At 38.2% G+C, this 24,562-nt stretch overlaps 1 protein-coding gene and 1 pseudogene across 2 annotated transcripts in view; both read left to right on the top strand.

The window, feature by feature from the left end:
- SLC16A2 (solute carrier family 16 member 2) overlaps nucleotides 1–24,562 on the top strand; it is a 143,948-nt gene that overhangs the window by 84,906 nt on the left and 34,480 nt on the right. The window lies entirely within an intron of this gene.
- On the top strand, nucleotides 19,978–21,538 carry LOC118704725 (annotated as a pseudogene).

The raw sequence follows: 24,562 nt of genomic DNA, 5'->3' as shown, positions 1-24,562 counted from the left end.
AGGGGAGGATATCTGCTAGCCTATCTAACTTACACAGCTATTATGACAATATAATGAGGTAAGTGTCAGAAAAGTGTTTTACTCTGGGGAGGGAGGGCATGTATGGGAGTGGGGGTGGGGTGGGGATTGGTAAGGTATGTACCCATATAATACCTTAATAAAAAAAATTAGGCCGAAACCGGTTTGGCTCAATGGATAGAGTGTCGGCTTGCGGACTGAAGGTACCCCGGGTTCAATTCCGGTGAAGGGCAGGTACCTTGGTTGCGGGCATATCCCCAGTAGGGGGTGTGCAAGAGGCAGCTGATCGATGTTTCTAACTCTCATCGATGTTTCTAACTCTCTATCTCTCTCCCTTCCTCTCTGTACAAAATCAATAAAATATATTTTTTTAAAATTAGAAAAGAAAAAAAAAAGTGTTTTGGAAGGTAAGATGACTCTTCAAAGTGAGGTGGAATTGAAATTAAAAGACAATAGTGCTAAGACCTTCCCCCTCTTGCTGCCAAGACATTTGAGTCTATGGGCTCTAGCTTCCTCAGTGCTGGCATGAGCACAGCTATTGCCTTCCCTTTCCCCCCTTCCACTCATCCTTGCTATGATGATGAATTGCTCTTCCTGATGGGTTGAATTGGTAGAGAGGATTTAAAACATTGACCTCCATCCCTCAGCCAACTATACCACTTCCACACCTATTGTAGAAGCACCTCTCTGATAAGTAACTAGAACCCTGACCAGGCCCAGACTGTACTCCACATTTGCCATGGTCAAGTTTTCTGCTGCTGCATTTCAGGTTTTTGGATATGCTGGAGTCTATGGAGTGCAGTGAGGGCTCAGTACTCTGAGCAGTTATAACTTCTGCACACAAAGACAAACTGTTGCATAATGGCCATTCAACAAACATGAGCTAGCTATAGGAAGGATTTATTATATGGGTATGGGGTTTCCTTCAGTAGCAGCTTGAAAGGAGTGACTATCCTCATCTGCTCTCCCCAGAAAAACGTTTCATTTCTACATGCCAGGTCTCTTATATTACCTCACTTTATCTTCACAAAATAAACATTTAATTGGTGCTTTTATAATATATACTTTCCAGAGAGGAAACAGGCTTAAAGTGAGGAGAAGTTGCTCAAGTTCCAACAGCAAATAAGTAGATTTTGTTCTTAAATTCATGCCTGTCCATCCCAGAACCTTCCTGTGGTGGTACATGTCCAAGCCTGGTTCCGACATGGCCAAGCTGGGGCTTAAGGAAATTTCTCAGTTGGGAAGAAAGTTGCCAACTATTGTAATGTCTTGAGGCCTGCAAGGACTTGTAATTTTCTTCCTCTGCTCTTTCTCTCATTTTCCCCATTGCTCTCAGAAACACTTAACAGAAAGCATCAGTATCCCTGAAAATGCATTAAAACTGTTTTTGGTTGGTATACAATATTAAATTATATTAGTTTCAAGTGTATAGTATAGTGACTCAACATTTTTCTATCTTACTAATTCTAGTAATTGCCTGTCACCATGTAATCTTATAGCACTATTATTGCCTATCTTCGCCTTCACATTTTAAAAAAGATTTCTGATTTATTTTTTTTATTTTTTTAAAAATATATTTTATTGAGAGAGATAGAGAGCTAGAAATGTCGATGAGAGAAACATCGACCAGCTGCCTCTTGCACACCCCCTACCGGGGATGTGCCTGCAACTAATGTACATGCCCTTGATCGGAATCGAACCTGGGACCTTTCATTCTGCAGACCGATGCTCTACCACTGAGCCAAACCGGCTTCGGCTCTGATTGATTTTTAAAGAGAAAAGAAGGGAAAGTGTGTGTGTGTGTGTGTGTGTGTGTGTGTGTGTGTGAGAGAGAGAGAGAGAGAGAGAGAGAGAGAGAGAGAGAGAGAGAGAGAGAAACATTGATGTCAGAGTGAGATATCTATTGGATTTCTTCTGCCCATACCCCACTGGGGATACTGCTTGCAACCTGGACATATATTCTTATTGGGGATTGTACCTGAAACCTTTCAGTGCACTGGACGATGCCCAATCAACTGAGCCACACTGGCCAGGGCTTCCTCTTCACAATTTTTACCCACTCCCTCACCCCATCCCCTCTGAATTCTGTTTCTATGAATATATTTTTCTTTGTTTGTTTCTTTGTTTTATTCTTTTAGATTCCACATATAATAAAATCCACACTGTTTTTGTTTTTCTCTGTCTGACTTATTTCACTTAACATAATATCCTCTAGGTCCATCCATGTTGTTGCAAATGGAAATATTTCATTCTTTTTAATGCTGCTTAATATTAATATATATCACATCATTTGATCCATTATTTATCCATCTATTGATGGACACTTAGGTTGCTTCTGTATCTTGGCTATTATAAATAATGCTGTAATACATATTTATACATATAATATCATAACAAATAATGAATATATCTATTTTAAATTGTGCTTTTGTTTTCTTTAGATAACACCAGAAGTGGAATTTCTGGCTCATGGGGTAGATCTAATTGTAGTTTTTTGAGGATTCTCCACACTGTTTTCCATAGTGGCTGCACCAATTTGCATTCCCACCAACGGTGCACAAGTAATCCCTTTTCTCCACATATTCAACCCTTTTTTTTTAATTTATTTTTTAATTTTAATTTTATTTTATTTTCCCCCCTCCCTCCCTCCCACCCATCCCCTCCCTCCCCAGAGCTTTATGTCCATTGGTTGTACTTATATGCATGTATACAAGTCCTTCAGTTGATCTACTATCTCCCCCAGATCCTCCTCCCCTCCCCACTGAAATCCGACAATCTGCTTGTTGCTTTACTATCTCTGTATCAACCCTTTTTATTTGTTGACTTTTTTGCTATTCTGACAGGTGTGAACTTGTATCTCACTGTGGTTTCGTTTTGCATCCCTCTGATGACTAGTGATGTTGAGCATCTTTTCATATGTCTGTGCCCATCTGTATGTCTTCTTTGAGGAAATGTCTGTTAGTGTCCTCTAACCATTTTTGGATTGGATTGTTCATTTTTTGTTATTGAGTTGTATGAGTGTCATATATATTTTGGTTATCTGTTATCAGCTCCTTATTGGATATATCATTTGTAAATATATTCTTCTCCCCCCCTCCCCCCCCCCCCCTTTTTTTTTTTTTGGTTGATGGTTTCTTTCAACTCACTGTATAGAAGTTGTTTCTCTTTAAAACTTTTTAAAATTTCTTTGTTGATTAAGGTATAATATATGTGTCTTCATCCCTGCATTAACCCTCCACACCCCCCCCCCCCGACACACACACACATGCCCTCACCCTCCTGTCGACTGTGTCTATTGGTTAGGCTTATATGCATGCATACAAGTCCTTTGGTTGATCTCTTCCCCTTATCCCCACCTTCTGCTACCTTCCTTCTGAGGTTTGATGGTCTGATCATTGTTTCTCTGTCTCTAGATCTGTTTTTGTTCATCACTTTATGTTTTTCATTATATCCCATAAATGAGTGATATCTTGTAATATTTATTTTTCTCTGACTGGCTTATTTCACTTAGCATAATGCTCTCCAGTTACATCCATGGTGTTGCAACTGGTAAGAATTCCTTCTTTTTTACCATAGCATACCATTCCATTGTGTAAGTGTACCACAGTTTTTTAATCCACTCATCTGCTGATGGGCCCTTAGGCTGATTCCAAATGTTAGCTATGGTGAATTGTGCTGTAGTGAACATAGGGGTGCATATACCCTTTCTGATTGGTGTTTCTAGCTTCTTGGGATATATTCCCAGAAGTGGGATCACAGGGTCAAATGGGAGTTCCATTTTTAGTTTTTTGAGGAAACTCCATACTGTTCTCCACAGTGGCTGCACCAGACTGCATTCCCACCAACAGTGCAACAGGGTTCCTTTTTCTCCGCATCCTAGCCAGCACTTTATCTTTGTTGATTTGTTGATAGCCATTCTGACAGGTGTGAGATGGTAACGTATTATTGTTTTGATTTGTATCTCTCAGATGATTAGTGACTTTGACCATGTTTTCATATGTCTCTTGGCCTTCCTTCTGTCTTCGTTAGAAAAGTATCTATTTAGGTCCGTTGCCCATTTTTTTTATTGGATTGTTTCTCTTCCTTTTGTTAAGTTGTATGAGTTTCCTATAAATGTTGGAGATTAAACCCTAATTGGTTATAACATTGGCAAATATGTTCTACCAAGCAGTGGGCTGTCTTGTTGTTTTGTTCATGGTTTCCTTTGCTGTCCAAAAGCTTTTTATTTTGATGTAGTCCCATTTCTTTATTTTTTCTTTAGTTTCTATTGCCATAGGAGCTGTATCAGTGAAGAAATTACTTCGGCATATGTATGAGATTTCACTTTCTATGGATTCCTCTAGTATTTTTATGGTTTCCTGTCTTATGTTTATGCCCTTTTGTTGTGTATGGTGTAAGTTGGTGGTCTAGTTTCATTTTTTGCATGTATCTGTCTTTTTTAATTTTAAAAAATATATTTTTTATTGGTTTCAGAGAGAAAAGGAGGGGCAGAGAGGGAGAGAGAGAGAGAAAGAGAGAGAGAGAGAGAGAGAGAGAGAGAGAGAGAGAGAGAGAGAGAGAGAGAAAGAGAGAGAGAGAGAGAGAGAGAGAGAGAGAGAGAGAGAGAGAGAGATCAATGATGAGAGAGAATCATTGATAGGCTGCTTCCTGCATGCCCCCCACTGGAGACTGAGCTCAAAATACAAGCATGTGTCCTGACCAGGAATGGAACCATGATCTCCTGATTCAAAGTTCAAAACTCAACCACTTTACTATCCTGGCCAGGTTATACAGAAGCTTTTTACTTTGATGAAGTCCCATTTGTTTATTTTTTGTTTTTGTTTCCCTTGCTTAAGGGGACATATCCAAAATGATATTACTCAGACTAATGTCAAATAGTTTACTACCGATGTTTTCTTCTAGGAGTTTCATGGTTTTAGGCCTTACATTTAAGCCTTTTAAAAATGTATTTAATTGATATTTTTACAGGGAGGGAGAGGGATAAAGAGTTAGAATTATCAATGAGAGAAACATTGATCAGCTACATCCTGCACACCCCCGACTGGGGATGTGCCCGCAACCAAGGTACATGCCCTTGACTGGAATCGAACCTGTGACTCTTCAGTCCACAAGCCGATGCTCTATCCATTGAGTCAAACCGTTTAGGGCTACATTTAAGCCTTTAATCCACTTTGAGTTTATTTATGTGTATGGCATATGAGAGTGAAAAGGACATTTTAGATTGAAAACTGAGCTCCGCCCATGTTTTTATATCTCCCTATTCTGCCCTCTTTTCTCTCTACTGCACCTGTCTGCTTTGACAAGAAATCCAAGGGTGCTAGGGATTGTCAGAAGATTCCCATTCAGAGGTAGGAACACAGACTAATCTCAAAAGTGAGATTTACTTTGGCTTTGACACTTCATAAAGCCAATACACGTGGCCCTAACTATGGAACCAACATTAGTATTTATCACAGCTCTGAAAATTGAAGGCTTGGGGATCTTGGCAGCCAGTCTTCCCTAGATTGATTACCTTGTCATTTGTCCCAGGGTTTCCTTCCAAGGTTTCTTTTGTAATGCTGGATTACAAGGATGGGGAGCACTTCTCCTGGAGACAGAGTGATAATCCTGTCTCCTTGAGTTGCTAACTGGAAGGAGCTACCCAAATTGGCTACCTACTTAGTTCAAAAGTGTTCTCAAAGATGAGGGCAGGGCCCTATACAGTTTCCGTCTCAGGGCAGGAAGGGTCTCATTGTTACAGCATTTGTTTCTTGTTTTGACTCTGCAAAGGCCCTGATGCTTCCTGAAAACAGATCTTAAAAAATTAGCCCTGCTGTTCTTCCATAGTGGTTGGAGATTATTGGAGCAGGCACATATTTCCACATAGGGTGTAAACACTTGCTAACCTAGTGTAGAGCAGCTGCTGAGCTCTATATACCTTTGCCAGTTCCTGCTGCATGTATTCGTTCTGGCCCATGGGCTCAGAGTTCCTTTCCCAACCTCACAGGGTTCTGGTCAAATAAGCTAGGAGTAGAAAGGCAGAAATGCTAACATGTCAGAGAACCACACAGGGGAATGGACAGGGCATGGTGATACAGGACATGTTTTCTATCCTGCCATGAACTAAGTCTGTGGGCCTCAGTGTTTTCATCGGTAAACAACAGGAGGTCATTGATCAGCCCTTGCTTAATGCCTCTAAGTTGCCTAAGTAGTATACTAGTAAAGCAGGGAGCTTGGGATTGGGGGAAGACCCAAGATCATGACATGGATTCAGCCTGGGAGGTGCTGCCCAAGGGTCCAGGAATGCCAAGTCCATAGAGCCATGGCCTAATTGAGCATGATAAAAGTGCCTCTGAGTGACGAGCATGACTGAGAAGTAACTTAGAATTGGGTTAATGTCTAAGGAGAAAGAGGTCAAAGTAAATGGCCTAGGGGGGCAGAGAGAGGAAAGCAGGTCTGTGGTGGGGCATGGGGGAATCTCAGGGACTTTCTCATGGATCTCTAGTGGAGACAGACTCGGAAGTAGAACAATGGAAGAGGAGATTTGAGTAAGGCAGTCTTACCAGAGCCTGTCATGTATCATGGTGCAGTGGAATGAGTACTAGATTAGAAAACCAAAAATGGTTTTAGTCCTAGCTCAGCTATGTCCTTTCTGAGCCTCAATTTCTCCATCTATGATTTTTTAAGCTTTATTGAGAAACAATTAACATATAATAAAGCACACATATTTAAACTGTACAATTTGACAAGTTTTGACATACGTATACACTCATGAAGCCATTGCTACAATCAAAGTAATGGACAGATCCAGCCAAAAGTTTCTTCACATCTCCCTCTAACTCCAATGCCTGTCCCTTCCCAGCTCCAGGCAACCACTAATATGCTTTCTGTCACTCTAGGTTTGTCTGTATTTTTCTAGAGTTTGGAGTACATATTTTTTTGGTAGGCTCTGGCTTCTTTCACTCAACATAATTATTTTAAAGTTCATCAATGTTGTATGTATCAATTGTTCATCTCCCTCCCGCTCTCCCTCTTACTTCTCTTTCCTCCCTTTCCTCCATTCTTCCTTTTGGAGAGGTTTTGTTGAATTTTGTTAATGTGAAAAGGTCAGTAAATTTTTAAAAAGCAGATTATAAGTGGTATGTACTATATACTGTCTTTGACAAAACAATATAGAAATCTGTACAGGAAATCTGTAGTAATGTGTGCCAAAGTAAAAATACTTGTCTCCAAATGATTGAACCTATAGTGATTTTTTTCTTTTTTGCCTTGCTTCTCTGTGTTTTTAAATTGTGAAAATAGCCAAAACCAGTTTGGCTCAGTGGATAGAGCGTCGGCCTGTGGACTGAGGGGTCCCAGGTTCGATTCCGGGCAAGGGCATGTACCTTTGCAGGCACATCCCCAGTTTATCTCTCATTGATGTTTCTAACTCTCTATCCCTCTCCCTTCCTCTCTGTAAAAAAAAAATCAATAAAATATATTTTTAAAAAATAAAATAAAAATAAATTGTGAAAATAAATAGATTTTAACAAGTAGGATAATGTTGACCTGGCCTGGTGACTCAGTTGATTGGAGCATCATCCTATACATGGAAAAGGTTGCAAGTTCAATTCCTGGTCAGGGCACATACCTACCGTGTTTCCCCGAAAATAAAACATCCTCCGAAAATAAGACTTACCTACAAGTTTCCTTCTGAGTGAAATATAAGGCATCCTCCCGAAAATAAGCACACACACACACACACACACACACACACACACACACACCGCCCCGGCTCTGTCTCAGAATGCTATTGCTTATCATGAGATATTTGGTCCACTGATTCTGAAAGAAATGGAGTCACAAGAAATTCACCAGGAAATTCAGGAATTGGATTGTTATGCTGATGTTCCAGAAGATGATGACATGATTGTCATTGAATAAATGAGTAAATTCTTGATACTGTAGGATTCACAGTTTGTCTGGTTTGTGTTGACAACTACCGTACTACCGTACCATACACAGGTAATAAATTTCCTTTATTTTCATTTAACAATAAATATGTACCGTATTCTTCTTCATGGAAAAATAAGACATCCTCTGAAAATAAGACCTAGAACATCTTTGGGAGCAATAATTAATATAAGACACTCTTATTTTCGGGGAAACAGAGTAGGTTGCAGGTTTGATCCTGGTTGGGGCGAGCACAGAAGGCAACCAAATGAGTTATCTCTCTCTGTCTCTCTGTCTCTGTCTCTCTCTCTGTCTCTCTCCTCTCTTCTCTCTCCCTTTTTCCCCTTCCTCCCATCCTCTTTCTCTGAAAATCAGTAAACATATCCTCAGGTGAGGATTTAAAAAGGTAGAGAAATGTTATTATATTTTTAAACAGCATTATTGTGGTATGACATAAAACAAACATCCTATATTTAAAGTATAAAATGTGATGTTTTGATATATGTATATCATGAAGCCATCACTGTATTCAAGATAATGAACATATCTATCACCCTCAAATGTCTTCTCCCTATCCACAGGCAACCATTGCTTGTCTTTCTGTTTCTACAGATTACCTTTCATTTTTTAGAATTTTACGTAAATGAAATAATAAGTAGCTATTTTTTAGTCTTGTTCTTTCCCTCATCAGATCTTTTTAGATTTATCCAAATTATGCATATGTCAGTGATTCATTTGTTTTTATTGCTGATCACCATTTCTTGGCATTGGTGTGCCACAATGTGTTTACCCATTTACATATTGATGAACACTTCTGTTGTTTCTAGCTTTTTAGATTTTTTAATTACAAATATACTTGCTATAAAATTCATGTAGCACTAGATGGTTTAGCTCAGTGGATAGAACATATGCCCACGGACTGAAGAGTCCCAGGTTTGATTCCAGTTAAGGGCCCATGCCCGGATTGCAGGGTTGATCCAAAGTATGGGGAGTGTAGGAGGCAGCCTATCAGTGATTCTCTCTCATCATTGATGTTTTTATCTTTCTCTCTCCCTCTCCCTTACTCTCTGAAATCAATAAAAATATATATATTAATTTTTTAAGTAAAATTCATGTACACGTCTTGATGTAGACATATACTTTTATTTATTTTTGGTTTGTTGATTCATTGTAAGTATGTTTAATTTTAGAAACTTCCAAATTGTTTTTCCAATGTGATTAAACCATTTTAAATTCCCAGAAGGTGTGAAACTGGAGTTGAGAGTCCCAATTGTTCAAAATACTCAACTATAGTTAGTCGATTTTTAAAATATTAGATGTTTATTAAAATATGTAGGTATTAATAGCTCATTGGGATTTAACTTTCCCTAATGACTATTGATAATAAGCATCTTTTCATATATTTTTTATGATCTATATAATTTCTTTGGTGAAATGTCAGTTTAAATCTTTGGTCTATTTTCAACTGCTTCTTCAACATTTTCTTATTTTTGAGTTTTGAGAGTAAAAACACATGCACAGAGTATATCAGTATATTGTAGCAGTCTTGCATCCCTATAATAAATCCCACTAGGTCATGATGTATGATCTTTTTAATATAGACTGCTGGATCTGATTTTCTAATGTTTTCTTGGGGGTTTTACCATCTGTGGTCATCAGATATATTGGCAGGTACTGTAATTCTCTTTCTTTTAGTGTCTTTATCTGATTTTGCAATCAGGATAATGCTAGCTTCATAAAAAGTGCTTGGCAGTGTTTCTTCCTCTTGGGTTTTTTGGAATAGTTTGAGGAAGTTAAGTGTTAATTCTTCTTTGAATGTTTCGTAAAACTTCCCAGTGAGACCATATGGACCAAGGCTTTTGTTTGCAGGGAATTTTTTTTATTACTTTAAATTTCATCAGTGTTATCAGCCTATTCAAGATTTCTCATTCTTCCTTACTCAGTATTGGAAGATTGTATTTTTCTAGGAATTTGTCCACTTTGTCCAGGTGGTTCATCTTGTTGGCATCTACTGTAGTTGTTCATAGTATTTTCTTACAATCCTTTCTATTTCTCTGGTTCAGTTGATATTTCATCTCTATATTTTCTGATTTTATTTATTTGGGTCCTCTCTGATTCTTAATGAGTTTGGCTAAAGGTTCATCAATCTTGTTGAGCTTTTCAAAGAACCAGCTATTCATTTAATTAAGCTTTTTTATTGTTTTTTTTTATTTTAGTCTCTATGTCATTTATTTACACTCTGATATTATTATTTCCTTCATAAACTAAAGCCATCTTCCTTAAGAACAGTAAAAAGAAAATGGTATCTGCTTTCACCACTTTTATTCAACCTAGTATTGAAATACCAATGGCATATATCACAGATCTAGAAAAAATACTCCAAAACTTTATTATTATTATTATTATTATTATTATTATTATTATTATACTTACTCTGGGCTTTTCTTCTTGTTCCCTTTATAATTTTTTTTAAGTTGGACCGTTAGATAATTTATTAGAAATTTTTCTTGTTTTCTGAGGTAGCAGACCTGTAGTGATATAAACTTCCCTCTCAGGGGTACTTTTGATATATATCATATGTTTTAGGGTGTTTTGTGTTCATTTTCATTTTTTTCCATGAAGGTTTTTATTTCTTCCTTGGTTTCATTGGTAACCCATTCATAGTTTAATACCATGCCATGCAGCCTCCATATATTCGTATGTTTTTAAGTGTTTTTATCGTTGTAAACTTCTAGTTTTATGCTATTGTGACAGAGTGTTTGATACAATTTCAATCTTCTTGAATTTGCAAAGACTTAATATATGGTCAAGCTTTGAGAATGTCTCATATGCTCTTGAGAAGAATGTATGTTCTTCAGCTTTGTGGTGAAATGTTCTGTAAATGTTACCTAAATCCATTTGAGCTATTTTGTTGTTTAGGGTTGCAGTTTCCTTGTTGACATTTTTGTGTGTGTGTGTGTGTGTCTAGAAGATCGAATCAGTGATATCAGTGGGGCACGCACTATGATTGTATTGCTGTTAATCTCTCCCTTTAAATCCTCCAGAAGTTTTTTTAAAAAAATATGTTTAAATAGATGTATATATGTTTACCAGTATTATATCCTTTTATTGTTTTAATCTCTTTAGTAATATGAATTAGCCTTCATTGTCTCTTGTTATGGCCCACATTTTGAAACCTATTTGTCAGATAGAAGTATTGCTACCCCAGCTTTTTTAAAATTTCTGTTTGCATGGAAATTTTTTTACATCCTTTCTTTACTTTCATTGTGTGTGAGACTTGGTCTCAGGGGTTCTCTTGTAGACAACATATACACTGAGTGGTCAGATTATTATGATCTCCGAATACATAATAATCTGGCCACTCAGTGTATATCTTATATAATAAAAGGCTAATATGCAAATTGTCCCCTTGACCAGGAGTTCGACCAGAAGGCAGGCTGGCCAACTTGCCCATATTCCCTCCCCTGGGCCAGGCTGGCCGGACCCCACCCATGCATGAATTTATACACTGGGCCTTTAATATATATAAGTATACATCCTATCTCTATGTATATATTCTATCTAATAAAACAGTAGTATGCAAATTAACCAACACTCCACGACAAAATGGAGGTGCCCATAGCCACAAAATGGCGGTGCCCAGTCCTCTCAGCATTGCCTGAGTTCCCCTGTCTCAGGGAGGGCTGCTGCTGAAAGCCTACAGAGTAAGCAGCCTGGTGGAATGCTGCCCAGAGGCCCTCCTGACCCTTTATAAAAAATGAAAACCAATTCACTCCCCTCAGCACAATCCCCCTCCCAGTGGCAGCAGCCTGGGCTGGGGTCTCAGCCTGGCAGGGGCATGAACTCCCAAGGCATGATCTCTTCCTGGGGATCAGTGGCAGCCTGAGGTCTCAGCCACTGGATCACACCTCCAATATGGAGGAATTAAATGTTTTCTTCTTTTAAAACATATTTTATTGATTTTTTACAGAGAGGAAGGGGAAAAGATAGAGAGCTAGAAATATCTATGAGAGAGAAACATTGATCAACTGCCTCCTGCACCCTCCCCACTGGGTATGTGCCCCCAACCAAGTTACATGCCCTTGACCAGAATCAAACCTGGTCCCCTTGAGTCTGCAGGCCGATGCTCCATCCACCTAGCCAAACCAGTTAGGGCTGTCCAATATGTTAAAGAAAAAACCCTATCTAATAAAGAGGGAATATGCAGGAAAGGGCATTTGAGGATGACCAGGTTGTCAGGGGAGGGCAGTTGGGGATGATTGGGCTGGCAGGGGAGCAGTTAAGCGTCGATCAGGCTGGCAGGGGAGTGGTTAGGGAGTGATCAGGCTGGCAGGCAGAAGAGGTTATGGGCAATCAGGCAGGCAGTTAATTAGTTGGGAGCCAGCAGTCCTGAATTGTGAAAGACATGTCTGACTGCTTGGCAGTTGGACATCCCCCAAGGGATCCCAGATTGGAGAGGGTATAGATTAGGCTGAGGGAAACACACTACAGTTTTTGTGTATAACTTAGAAACTCATACCTAAAAATTAAATGAATACACTGAGTGGCCAGATTATTATGCATTCAGAGATCATAATAATCTGGCCACTCAGTGTATTCATTTAATTTTTAGGTATGAGTTTCTAAGTTACACACAAAAACTGTATAGTGAACCTTGTTCCCACCAACAAAGTCAAATCTTTTTCCATCAACATATAATAAGAGTCCCTTTACCCCTCATTGTCTTCCCTCTGGCAACCACCACACTACTGTTCATGTTCATGAGTTTCAGTTTCATCCCACATGTGAGTGAAGTCGTATGGTTCTCAGCTGTTGCTGACTGACTTATTTCACTTAGTATAATATTCTCAAACTCCACTCATGTCGTTGCAAATGTCAGTAGTTCACCCTTTTTTATGACTGAGTAGTATACCACTGTGTATATGTACCACATCTTCTTTATCCAGTCCTCTATCATAGGACACTTTGATTGTTTCCATGTCTTGGTCCGTGAATAATGCTGCAATGAACATACAGGTGCATATATGTTTGTGAATACATATTTTCTAGTTTTTCGGGTATATACCCTGGAGAGGGATTGCTGGGTCAGATGGTAGCTGTATAATTAGGTTTTTGAGGAATCCCTAGACTGCTTTCCATAGTAGTTGTGTGTGGGGAAGCAGAGGACTTGGTTGGGAAGTTGGTAAGGAGGATTCTCCAAAAACTCAGGCACCTCTTTGGGGGACCTTGCAGAAGATGGCAGCTCCTGCCTTGACTTTTCCAAACAAGTCTTGTGCTTCCCCACAGTTGTACCAGTCTACATTCCCACCACCAGTGAATGAGGGTTTCCTTTTTTCAACAACCTCTCCAACATTTGTTATTACTTGTCTTGTTGATAATGGCCACTCTTACAGGTGTGATGTGGTATCTCATTGTCGTTTTTATTTGTATTTTCCTAATTACCAGCTAGGTTGAACATCTTTTCATATATAGATTGGCTCTTTGTAATGTCCTCTTCAGAGAGGTGTATTTTCAGGTCCTTTGCCCACTTTTGATTGGATTGTTTGTTTGGTGTTGTACTTTGAGTTCTTTATATATTTTGGAAATTAAATCTTTGTTGGAATTAATGCATTTTCTGCATTATTTCTAGATTCTTCTCTTCAATATCACTAATTACTTCCTCCATCTGGTTGGCTGTTTTCTATGCTCAGTAGTTCACTCTTTCTTTTCATTTCTTTTTTTCTTTTTTTAATATATTTCATTGATATTTTACAGAGAGGAAGAGAGAAGGATAGAGAGTTAGAAACATCGATGAGAGAGAATCATTGATCAGCTGCCTCTTGCACACCCCCCACTGGGGATGTGCCCGCAACCAATATACATGCCCTTGACTGGAATCGAACCCGGGACCCTTCAGTCCACAGGCTGACGCTCTATCCACTGAGCCAAACCTGTTTCAGCAGTAGTTCACTCTTAATCTTCTTAATTGCAAGCTTCATTTGCATGATTTCTGATTGGTTCATTTTAAACATTTCAATGTAGTTTTTTAAAATATATTTTGATTGATTTCAGAGAGGATGGGATAAGAAGAGAGAGACATAAACATCTTTGATGATTTAGAATCATCGATCCCGCACACACCCCTAATGAGGTGTGTCCTGATTGGGAATCAAACTGTAACCTACTGGTTTATAAGTCAGTGCTCAACCCCTGAGCCATGCTAGCTGGGCATAGCTTTATTTTTTTTCTTATTAATCCTCACAGCCTTTTCCATACCTCTGCCCTTCCTACCAGTCTAGACGTAGCTTCTTCTGTAAGTCTTTGGTTATAACACATCTGTTCAGCAAGTGTTCAGTTGGTTACTTGGGATTGTTCTATAATATAGTTGTATTTCTGGTTTTATCCTGGGAGAAGGTGAGTATAATTTCCATCTACTTCACTGAAATCCTGGGTCCTCTACAACTCACTGTTTTCAAGATTGTTACATGTGAATGTTTAGATTACAGAACTTTATGATGTGTTTTGGTGTAGATTTCTTTGATTCATCCTCTTTGATGCTCATTCATGTTTTTAATATTTTAAGTTTGTATTTTGCCAAATCTGTGGATTTTTCAGCCATTATTTTTTTGAGTATTTTTTCAGCCCCTCATTCCTGCTCTTTGTCCAGGACTCCTCTAATGACAGGAATGTTACATCTTTTATTACAGCCCTGTAGTTCCTTGAGTCTCTTTTCTTTTTTTTTAATTTATTTTCTCTGTGTTGATTAGATTAGATAATTCCTATTATTCTATCTTCAAGTTCACTCATTCTTTCCTCTGTTCTCTCCAGTCTGTTGTGGAGCCCATTCAATAAGCATTAATTGTTCACTGAAGCATTTTTATGATGGCTGCTTTAAAATCCTTGTCAAATAACTCCAACATCCTTATAATTTAGCTGCTGGTATAAATTAATTATCTTGTCTCATTGAAGTTGAGATTTCATAGTGTTTGATGTAACAAGTGGTTTTCTATTGTTTACTAGACATTTTGGGTATTATATTATGAGACTCTGGATCTTATTTAAATCTTATTTTTTAATAGACCTTCTATGACACTGTGCCAGCAATGCACCTACCTTTTTATTGCTAGGTGGAATGGAATCAATTGTGGTGGGAGTCCATCTTCCCTGCTTAGCCTCCACTGACACTCTGTAGAGGATAGGTGCTTTGTTACTGCTGATCAGTGTTTGGTGTTCAAGATCTCCACTAGGCTTCCTCTGATACCTTCTTTTTTGGAAGAGGTAGGAGTCCCTTGATACTATTTCCCACATTGCTTCAATTGATATGATACTAAGAGATGGTGAAAATGCTGCCTTCCTGGTTGGCCTTTACTGTAATCACCTTGGCACTACTCCAGGAATGGGAGAAAAATTGGAGGTTACAATCTGGCAATGGTGAAAGTCCAGGCTCTCTGTATGGTCTCCACTAACTTCATGGGGGTACAGTATAATGGAATTCCTGGCTTCCTACTCAGTTTACTCTGACAGGATCTCAGTATGGGAGGGGAAAGGCAGGTTGATACACCTTATTACAGCTGGGTGAGTGTAGAAGTCTAGGTTCTCCACTAGGCCTTTACTCGTAAAGGCCATTTGAAAATCATTTTTTTTCCTATGGCATTTTGCTGCAGTTATTGTCTAAAAGTGTTCTATCTTGCTAGACTACCCCTTTCCTGTGTTTTTTTTTTCCCCTAAATAAATCAGGATTTTATTTGGGGTTCATTTTATCTATTCTTATTTAAATTTCTGATTTATGGGCTTTTTCAGCTCCAGATGTAAGATATATGAGGCAAAAAGAAAATTGCTATGTTGTTTCTTTGGTCCTGAGACCATCGGCCTTTTTCTCTCTACCCTTTAGCTTTTTTTATTTGTTTCACATACAATATCCAGTTTTTTAGCTATACTTCATGGGAGGAATAGAAAACAATACTTTAATATAGTTTTTAAATTATATATATATATATATATATATATATATATATATGAAGCCATTCATATGATATTCAGTTATTTAACAATTAATTATCATCCTCTCTAGAACAGAGAAAGGGTAATCCCACAAGCATTGGGGATGCTAAATAAATTACATATTATCTTTGTTTCAAAAGATCTTACAGTAGAATAAGAAACACATTTCTTAAAATAAGAGCAATGAACTTATAAATTTCATGGTTAAAGGCCAGGGTGAATTTTTCTACTTAAAGATTTAGAGAGAGGTCAAAATTCCAAGTGAAAGAAAATTTACTATGTTAAATAAAAATAAGGTAATCTAGCCAAAACCGGTTTGGCTCAGTGGTAGAGCATTGGTCTGCGGACTCAAGGGTCCCAAGTTTGATTCCGGTCAAGGGCATGTACATTGGTTGCAGGCTCGTCCCCAGTGGGCGGTGTGCAGGAGGCAGCTGGTCGATGTTTCTCTCTCATCGACGTGTCTAGCTCTCTCTCTCCCTTCCTCTCTGCAAAAAAAATCAATAAAAATATATTTTTAAAAAAAAGGTAAGGTAATCTAATACTTAGATTAATGATATAAGAGAAAGAATGTAAAGGATTGTTAGCAGGAAACATTATCAGAGGAAATTTAGTGGAAGAAAAATAATCAAGGGATGACTATATTTTTTAAAAAATTTAGAAACAATAGTTATAATTATAATGATAATAAACATGTTGATGATAAATGAATGCTATTGGTTATCCTTTACCTTTCTTGCACTCAGTTTTCCTTTTTGGAAAATACAAGGCATTGGTAGAATTATTCTAGAATTCTTGACAGTCTTTGGTCTTAAAGCTAGGGAGTTTTTATTGTTTCCCATATTACTCTTGCTCTCATAAGAGAAAGACAAATATATTTTGATGAGGCAGCTGAGATGTGGGAGAGTTTGGAAGGGTGAAAAGTAGAGTTTAACAGGTGATGTAGAGGGTCATATTTCTAAACAACCTGGCAAAATCAGATGTGGCATCCCACAACTTTCGCTCAGACACAGAGCATTATTTGAACCCTCAGCTGCACTAAGTGCTAAACAAATGCCTAACTTTTGACTAATAAACTTTCTGTCCAACAAATCCCTAGGACTTTGAGGATTAACTATATATAAACCCATCATCCACAGCTTTTGTCCAGTGGCTCCCAGAGTTCTCTTCACCCTCAAACACTACCCTCAGGTGAATTAGTACTCCCAGAGAGTTGGTCCCCAAAATGCCTGTACCTGAAGTGAACATAATGCCTCTATTCAATAGGTGGCCCCTCCTTTCCTGCCTTAGGAACACACAGATAGCTGGACTTCGGTTTAGCCTAGAAATTGCAAGAGTGGAGCCCTGATCTTTCCAGTTCCATCCTGGACTTATTGACCCTCAAGATTCCACATGCTATAAATGTTTTCACTCAAATGCTCAATTAGTGCCCTGATTCCTTACTCAGGCTCATAGGCTTTGAACTACAGGAAGACTGCTCAGAAAAGAACTCAGATGTGAGACCAGATTCCTCATTCCTTGGCTGCCAAAAGCCAAGTTAGCTGAGCTTTACCTCTGAGTTGAAAGAGGGGGAGAAGATGATACTCTAAGAGTCAAACTCTCCAAATGTCAGTATATTACATGCTTTCACAAATTCCTGTTGTTATAGACAACTAACAGGAGCTCAAATTAGAGCATAATGGAACAAAGCCAAAGGCAAAGCTAAGAAAGGAGTAGATGAGAGAAAGAGAGCAAGAGGTGAAGGGGTTGGTAATGGGGGAAGAGGTGGCTTTATTCAAGAGTCCCTGCTTCCTGATAAGGTGAACAGTACTATGAAGGAATGACAAATATGATTAGGAGTTTATGTTCTGAGGCTTAACTGTCCAATTGCTGGAGAAAATGGCATTGTGAAATGGAGTCTCTGTTGCTAGAAATATTCCCCTATTTCTGTTCCATCTCCACCCCTCTTTAGGGTCCACATAACATGATAAAGAAACTAAACCTAGTTGGGATTATTGGGTACAGTAAGAATGGCATAGGTAGGACATGGAGACCATGTGGGGTAGGTGGCAAGCACCTCAGAACTGTTCTGATAGTATGCTGACACATCTGGCTAGGTGATCAGAACCTATTAGATGACTGAAAGCATTGGTAGAACACTTTTAAGAGGAAAAAAGTAAATACGCTTTAGGTGTCAGTCAGGGAGCTACAGAGGGGAGAAATACAGCAACTTGGTTTTCCTTGGGAACTGTGATAGCGGGAGCCCTGACCTCTATTCTCTCTCTGGCTGACAGAGAGTGACCTCCAGTTGAGCTTCTTTTATTAACTATTCATCTAGCCTTATACAGGACCCAGAGTTAAGCGCTAGGTAGTTATTTTTCCAGTGAATAAATGAAATACTCTTGTTCTGAAAGCTTATTCCAAACTTTTTTTTTTATTTTCTGAAAAACACTGTGTTAAGAAGCTCTTTCTTTCAGCTTTCAGCCTTAAAATCTATTGACTATGCTAGCTACTCATCATCCAACTATTGGGTTTAGAAGTTTACTCTACAAAAAAAAAAGAAGAAAAGAAGTTTACTCTAGATTTACATAAATCCTTTATTAAAGAATTCCAAAAGTATTTTCATATTTGTCCTGTTATTTGATCCTGTCAATGTTTTAAATTTTATTCTTCATTAGAACATGGTGGTGTTTTTCTGGGTTGGCACAGAAATACTAAAAACATTCTTTTCCAAGCATTCTACATTTAAGCAAATCCCATTTTTAACTTTCCACACTTTGTCTCAAAGCATACCAATGTTAATAGGCTACTTTTGAGTGTCAAAACTTGTTAAGTCAAATAACCACTGAAACTATATTACCCACTTATTAAGTTATTTGGCATCCTTTCCTCTGTTGTTACTGTATATTTACTTCCATTTTTTAAAATAATAAGATTAAGGTATTCCATTCCTAATTTTACAGATAGTCAGACTGAGGCCCAGAGAAATTCACACTTAGGAGCACCCAAGTCAATTCTGAAAACGCAGTCCTTCTAACTCCTACACCAGTCTTCCAGGGGTAACTGGGTTCAACTTAATGGCCCACTGATTTGGCAACCACTGGCTTAGCACAATGGTCAGTTATCTACACTAGTAGCTAAAGTATGTCAGATGTAATTCTTGAACCAAAAAACAAACAAAAAAATCTATGTTTATAGGAACTACAAATTGGACAGTTTCCTCAGCTTTCTCAGAGGGGACTGCCAGTCTCAAGTTGTGAAAAATTCACCCAAGAGTATGAAAAAGAGGCAAGAGGCAGAGATGAGAAATAAAGACAGAAGAGACACACAACTAAAACACAAAGATTGATGACAAGGGCCTTATTAAAACTTCAGAATGTTCAAAATGAAAGGGTCATCAGGAATCACAGGATTCACTGCTGAATTACAAACATTTAAGAAAGAAATAACACCAACCATATATAAACTCTTATTTAAAAAATAGAAGTTGAGCCAAAACTGGTTTGGCTCAGTGGTAGAACATCGGTCTGTGGACTGAAAGGTCCCAGGTTCGATTCCGGACAAGGGCATGTACATTGGTTGTGGGCACATCCTTGGTAGGGGGTGTGCAAGAGACAGCTAGTCAATGTTTCTCTCTCATTGATATTTCTAGCTCTCTATCTCTCTCCCTTCCTCTCTGTAAAAAATCAATAAAAAATATATTTAAAAAAATAAAAAATAAAAAATAATTATGAAATGTAAATGTGGTTGAGGTGAGTAAAAATATTTGTATTTTTAGAGTGTATTCATATTTAAGTGACCATCAGTTTAAATAAACTGCTGTACACACAGCCTAGTAATTATGCAGCACATGGAAACCACAAACCAAAACTCTACAAGAAATAAAGATTAAGGAATTCAAATACAACACTACAGAAAGTCATCAACATACAAGAGATCAAAAAAAAAAAAAAAAGGAACAGAGAAGAACTACAAAAACAATAAAAACAATTACTAAAATGTCAATAACTACATATCTATCAATAATTACTTTAAATGGAAATTGATGAGATTTATCAATCAAAAGATGGGGGCTCAAACCAAGAAAGGAAAGATGGCATCTGCAGTTGGTGCAGGAGAGAAGCCAAGTACAGAGACCCTGGTGTTTGTCCCTTCAACACTCTCCCTGAAGCCACACAGCCAGTCTGCTCCAAGGTGCCTTCATGTCAACCAGAGAGCAGGGTGGGTGCTGCCAAATGCAACCTTTAAGAAAAACGTGCTATTGATGGGTAACAGTGGGTCTGGTAAGACAATCATGAGATCTATTATCTTTGCAAATTATATTGCCAGAGACACACATCAATTTAATGCAAAAATACTAGACAGTTTACATAGTCTTCAAATTAATAGCAGTTTGAGCACCTACTCTCTCAGAGACTGTTGGAAATACAAGGACATTTGATGTAGAAAATTCCCATGTTCGATTTCTGGAAAACCTGGTGTTGAACCTGAGGGACTGTGGTGGACAGGACATCTTCATGAAAAACTACTTCACTAGCCAATGAGACATCTTCCAAAATGTGGAGATTCTGATTTATGTCTTTGATGTGGAGAGCCACGAATTGGAAAAGGACATGCACTATTACCAGTTATGCCTGGAAACCATTCTGCAGAATTCTCCAGATGCCAAAATCTTTTGCTTGGTGCAACAAGATGGATCTGGTACAGAAGGTTCAGCGGGATTTGATTTTTAAAGAGTGAGAAGATCTGAAGCATTTGTCTCGCCCACTGGAATGTTCTTGCTTCTGGACATTTATCTGAGATGAAACTCTCTATAAGCATTGTTTATCAGCTGATTCCCAATGTTCAGCAGCTAGAAATGAACCTGAGGGATTTTGCTAAAATTATCAAGGCCAATGAAGTGCTTCTATTTGAGAGAGCTACTTTTCTGGTGATTTCTCACTATCAGTGTAAAGAGCAGTGTGCTGTCCACAGATTTGAAAAAATCAGCAACATTATTAAGCAGTTTAAGTTGAGCTGCAGCGAGACGGCTGCTTCTTCCCAGAGCATGGAAGTTGGGAACTTTGCTGTTTTTATTGATATCTTTACATCCAACACTTACGTTATGGTTGTGATGTCTGATCCATCTATTCCTTCTGTAGCTACTCTTATCAACATCCACAATGCAAGGAAACACTTTCAAAAGCTTAAAAGAGTGGACGGGCCAAGGCAGTGTCTTCTCACGAGCTAAGCATTGCCAAATGTTGTTTCAGAAAAGAAATTGAAATACTGTTTCTTAATCTTACTGTTGTATTAGTATATGTAGACTCTGAAATGTTGTGATGCTTACCACTTCTGTATTTTTTCCCTACTGTCGAGACATAATGTTTAACCTTGAATGCTATTTACTCAAATAGCCAGTCAGAAACTAGAAGATGAGCTATCCATGAAGGCGATATGACATAAAAGTAGGTAATATGTGAGTGTTCCGATAATAAGGTTTTAATAGTGTTTTCTGGTAATCTTGTTCCAATAGTTGTGTGTGCCAAAGCCTCTTCTAACATTGTCTTGTATTCCCTCTGAGATAGTAACCTAGATGTTTGGAGTATTACTGTTTCTCAGCATGCATTAAAATAATCCTTAACTCATATTACAAATAAACTTGCTGTTGGGGGGGGGGGAGATGAATGGATAAAGAAGATGTGGTATATATGCACAATGGAATATTAATCAGCCATAAAAAGAATGCAGTCTTACCATTTGTAAAAGCATGGATGGACTTAGATGAGTCAAATGAGAAAAACAAACACATATGATTTCTCTTATGTGTGGAAACAAACTCACAGATACACAGTATCTGAAGGAAGTCGGGGGCTGGGTGAAAAAGGTGAAGGGATTAAGACACATGTGTCAAACACAAGGCCCGCGGGCCAAATCCGTCCCGCCAGGCCTTGCAATGTGGCCCGCACCGCGCTGTCATCACTGCACTCCGCTGCGTTTCCATCACAATGACAGTTTATGACTGTTCAGTAAACCATTCGGCCCGCGATTTAGGCTGGATTTTAGATTTTGGCCCCTTCTCTGATTGAGTTCGACACCCCTAGATTAAGAGGTATAAATTGATCATTACAAAATGAGGATGTAAAGGACAGCATATGGATTATAGTCAATCTTTTAATAAATATATATGGTATCAGTTTACTGCAAGACTTATTGGGGGAATTACTTTGTAAATTATATAAATGTGTAATAATTATGCTGTATACTATGCTATACACCATATTAAATGTCAACTCTAATTGAAAAGATTTTTAAAATTCAAAAAGACAGAGATTTGCACAGTGGATAGAAAATTTGAAAAGAAATGCCCAAACAATATGCTGTCTTCAAGAAACTCACTTTAAATATGTATCTTCATAGAATTATGCTGGGTGAAAAAGCCAATTTGAAAAGGTCACATACTATATGGCTCTACTTATATAACTTTTTGAAATAATATTATAGAGATGGAAAACAAATTTGCAGTTGCTAGAAGTTAGGGATGGTGGATGAGTAGAATGGATGAGACAATGAAGAGTAGCACAAAGTAGATTTCTATGGTGATGGAATAGTTCTGTATCTTGATTATGGTGGTGGTTTCACGAACTTACACATGTGATGAAATTATATAGAACTAAACACATGTAATGTGCCAATGTCAATTTCCAGGTTTTGATATTGTAGCATAATTACATAAGATGTAACTATTGGGGGAAACTGGAAGAAATATTCATGGGACCTCCCTAAAGTATCTTGGCTATTTCCTGTGAATCTAAAATCATTTCAAATTTTAAAGTGTAAAACACAAATTAGATTAATTTTAAAATATATATTAAGAAACCTAATGGTAATATCACACTTAATGGTGAGAAATTGGCAGTTTTACCACTAAGATCTGATATAAGGCAAGGATGTCCCCTCTCAACACTCCTTTTAAAAATTATAATGGAAGTTCTAGCTAATATAATAATACAAGAAAATGAGATAACAGATATACAAATTGGTAAGAAAGAAATAAAACTACCTTTGTTTGTAGATAATACAATCATCTATATAGAAAACCTGAAAGAATCAACTAAAAATTTCCTGGAAAAATCCATCACTTTGCTATATTCCAACAAATTCCAAGTGAGATTTGAAATTGAAACAAATACCATTTACACTAGCTTTGCCCAAAATGATATACTTAGGTATAAGATTTACAAAATATGTACAAACTCTATATGAGTAAACCTACAAAAGGCTTCAAAACAAAATTTAAAAAAACTAAATAAACAGAGTGATATTCCATGTTCATGCCTAGGGAGATTCAATATTGTCAGGATATCAGTTGCAAGCTTTATCTGAATATTTATTACAATCTCAAAAAAATAAATAAATCCCAGCAAGTTCTTTTGTGGATATCCACAAACTGATGCTAAAGTTTATAAGGAGAGGTAAAAGACCCCACATCACACCTGTAATATTGGAGGAGATAGACAAAATAGACAAATAGGTCAATGGAATAGAATAGAGACCCCAGAGATAGATCCACATAAATATAGCCAACTGAACTTTGACTAGGAAGCAAAAGCAATACAATGGAGCAAATTTTTTTTTCTATAAATGGTGCTGGAACAACTGGAAATCCACATGCAAAAGAATTAATCTAGATACAGACTTTATACCCTTATCAAAAATTAACTCAAGAGGGATCCAATATGGCTGCCAACAGGATGGCAGGCAGCAAGATAGTGTGTGAGTGAGAGAACAAAAAGAGGGTATGTGGACATGCGGGGACTTCCTGTATTTGTGACTGAGGGACAACTATATTACAAGGCACTGTTGGGAACTGGTGGACCAAACTCCCCTGGTCGATCAGCCTTTACTGCTGCTGAAATCTCTCCTGGAGTGGCTAACTCTGCTGAAGAGACCATGCCACCTTGAAGGGGATACAAGCTGTGATCGAGAGAGTGGCTGTGATCAGAATCCCAGCCTTACCTTCCATCAGGGAGAATTGAGATACTTCCCCGGACCTTTCAACCACAACACCCAGGGACCAGCTGCATCAGCTGTAAACCAACAAACACCAGTACTCCAACCTCCCCAACCGCAGGCTGTCTAGGGGGAGACAAAGCAGTGCCAAAAACGCAGATGGGCCCTGTGCCTTCTCACAGAGAAGATAGAATGAACAGCTAAATGAAAAAACACCCACCCAGAACTGGCAAATTAAACACAGCTGGTGAGGCAATCCATGGACAGAAAGATCAGATATTGCCTAGAGAAAGTCAACATAGGAGAGAGAGAGGTACATAACCAGACACCCTGAAAGGAGCGATCATGGGGAAACAAAGAAACAGCTCAAATATGAAAGAAAAGGAGGAATCACCATAAAAGGAAGTAAATGAGCCGGGACCGGTTTGGCTCAATGGATAGAGCGTCGGCTTGGGGACTGAGGGGACCCGGGTTCGATTCCGGTCAAGGGCATGTACCTTGGTTGCGGGCATGTCCCCAGTGGGGGGGGTGCAAGAGGCAACTGATCGATGACTCTCTCTCATCGATGTTTCTAGCTCTCTATCTCTCTCCCTTCCTCTCTGTACAAAATCAATAAAATATATTTTTTTTAAAAAGGAAGTAAATGAAATGGGGGCAAGCAACATGACAGAAAAAGAGTTCAGAG

Source organism: Pipistrellus kuhlii, unplaced genomic scaffold (assembly GCF_014108245.1).
Source record: "Pipistrellus kuhlii isolate mPipKuh1 unplaced genomic scaffold, mPipKuh1.p scaffold_m20_p_46, whole genome shotgun sequence".
Lineage (NCBI taxonomy): Eukaryota > Metazoa > Chordata > Mammalia > Chiroptera > Vespertilionidae > Pipistrellus > Pipistrellus kuhlii.
Note: the sequence above shows the minus strand (reverse complement) of the source record. Positions and strands in the feature narration are given on the sequence as shown.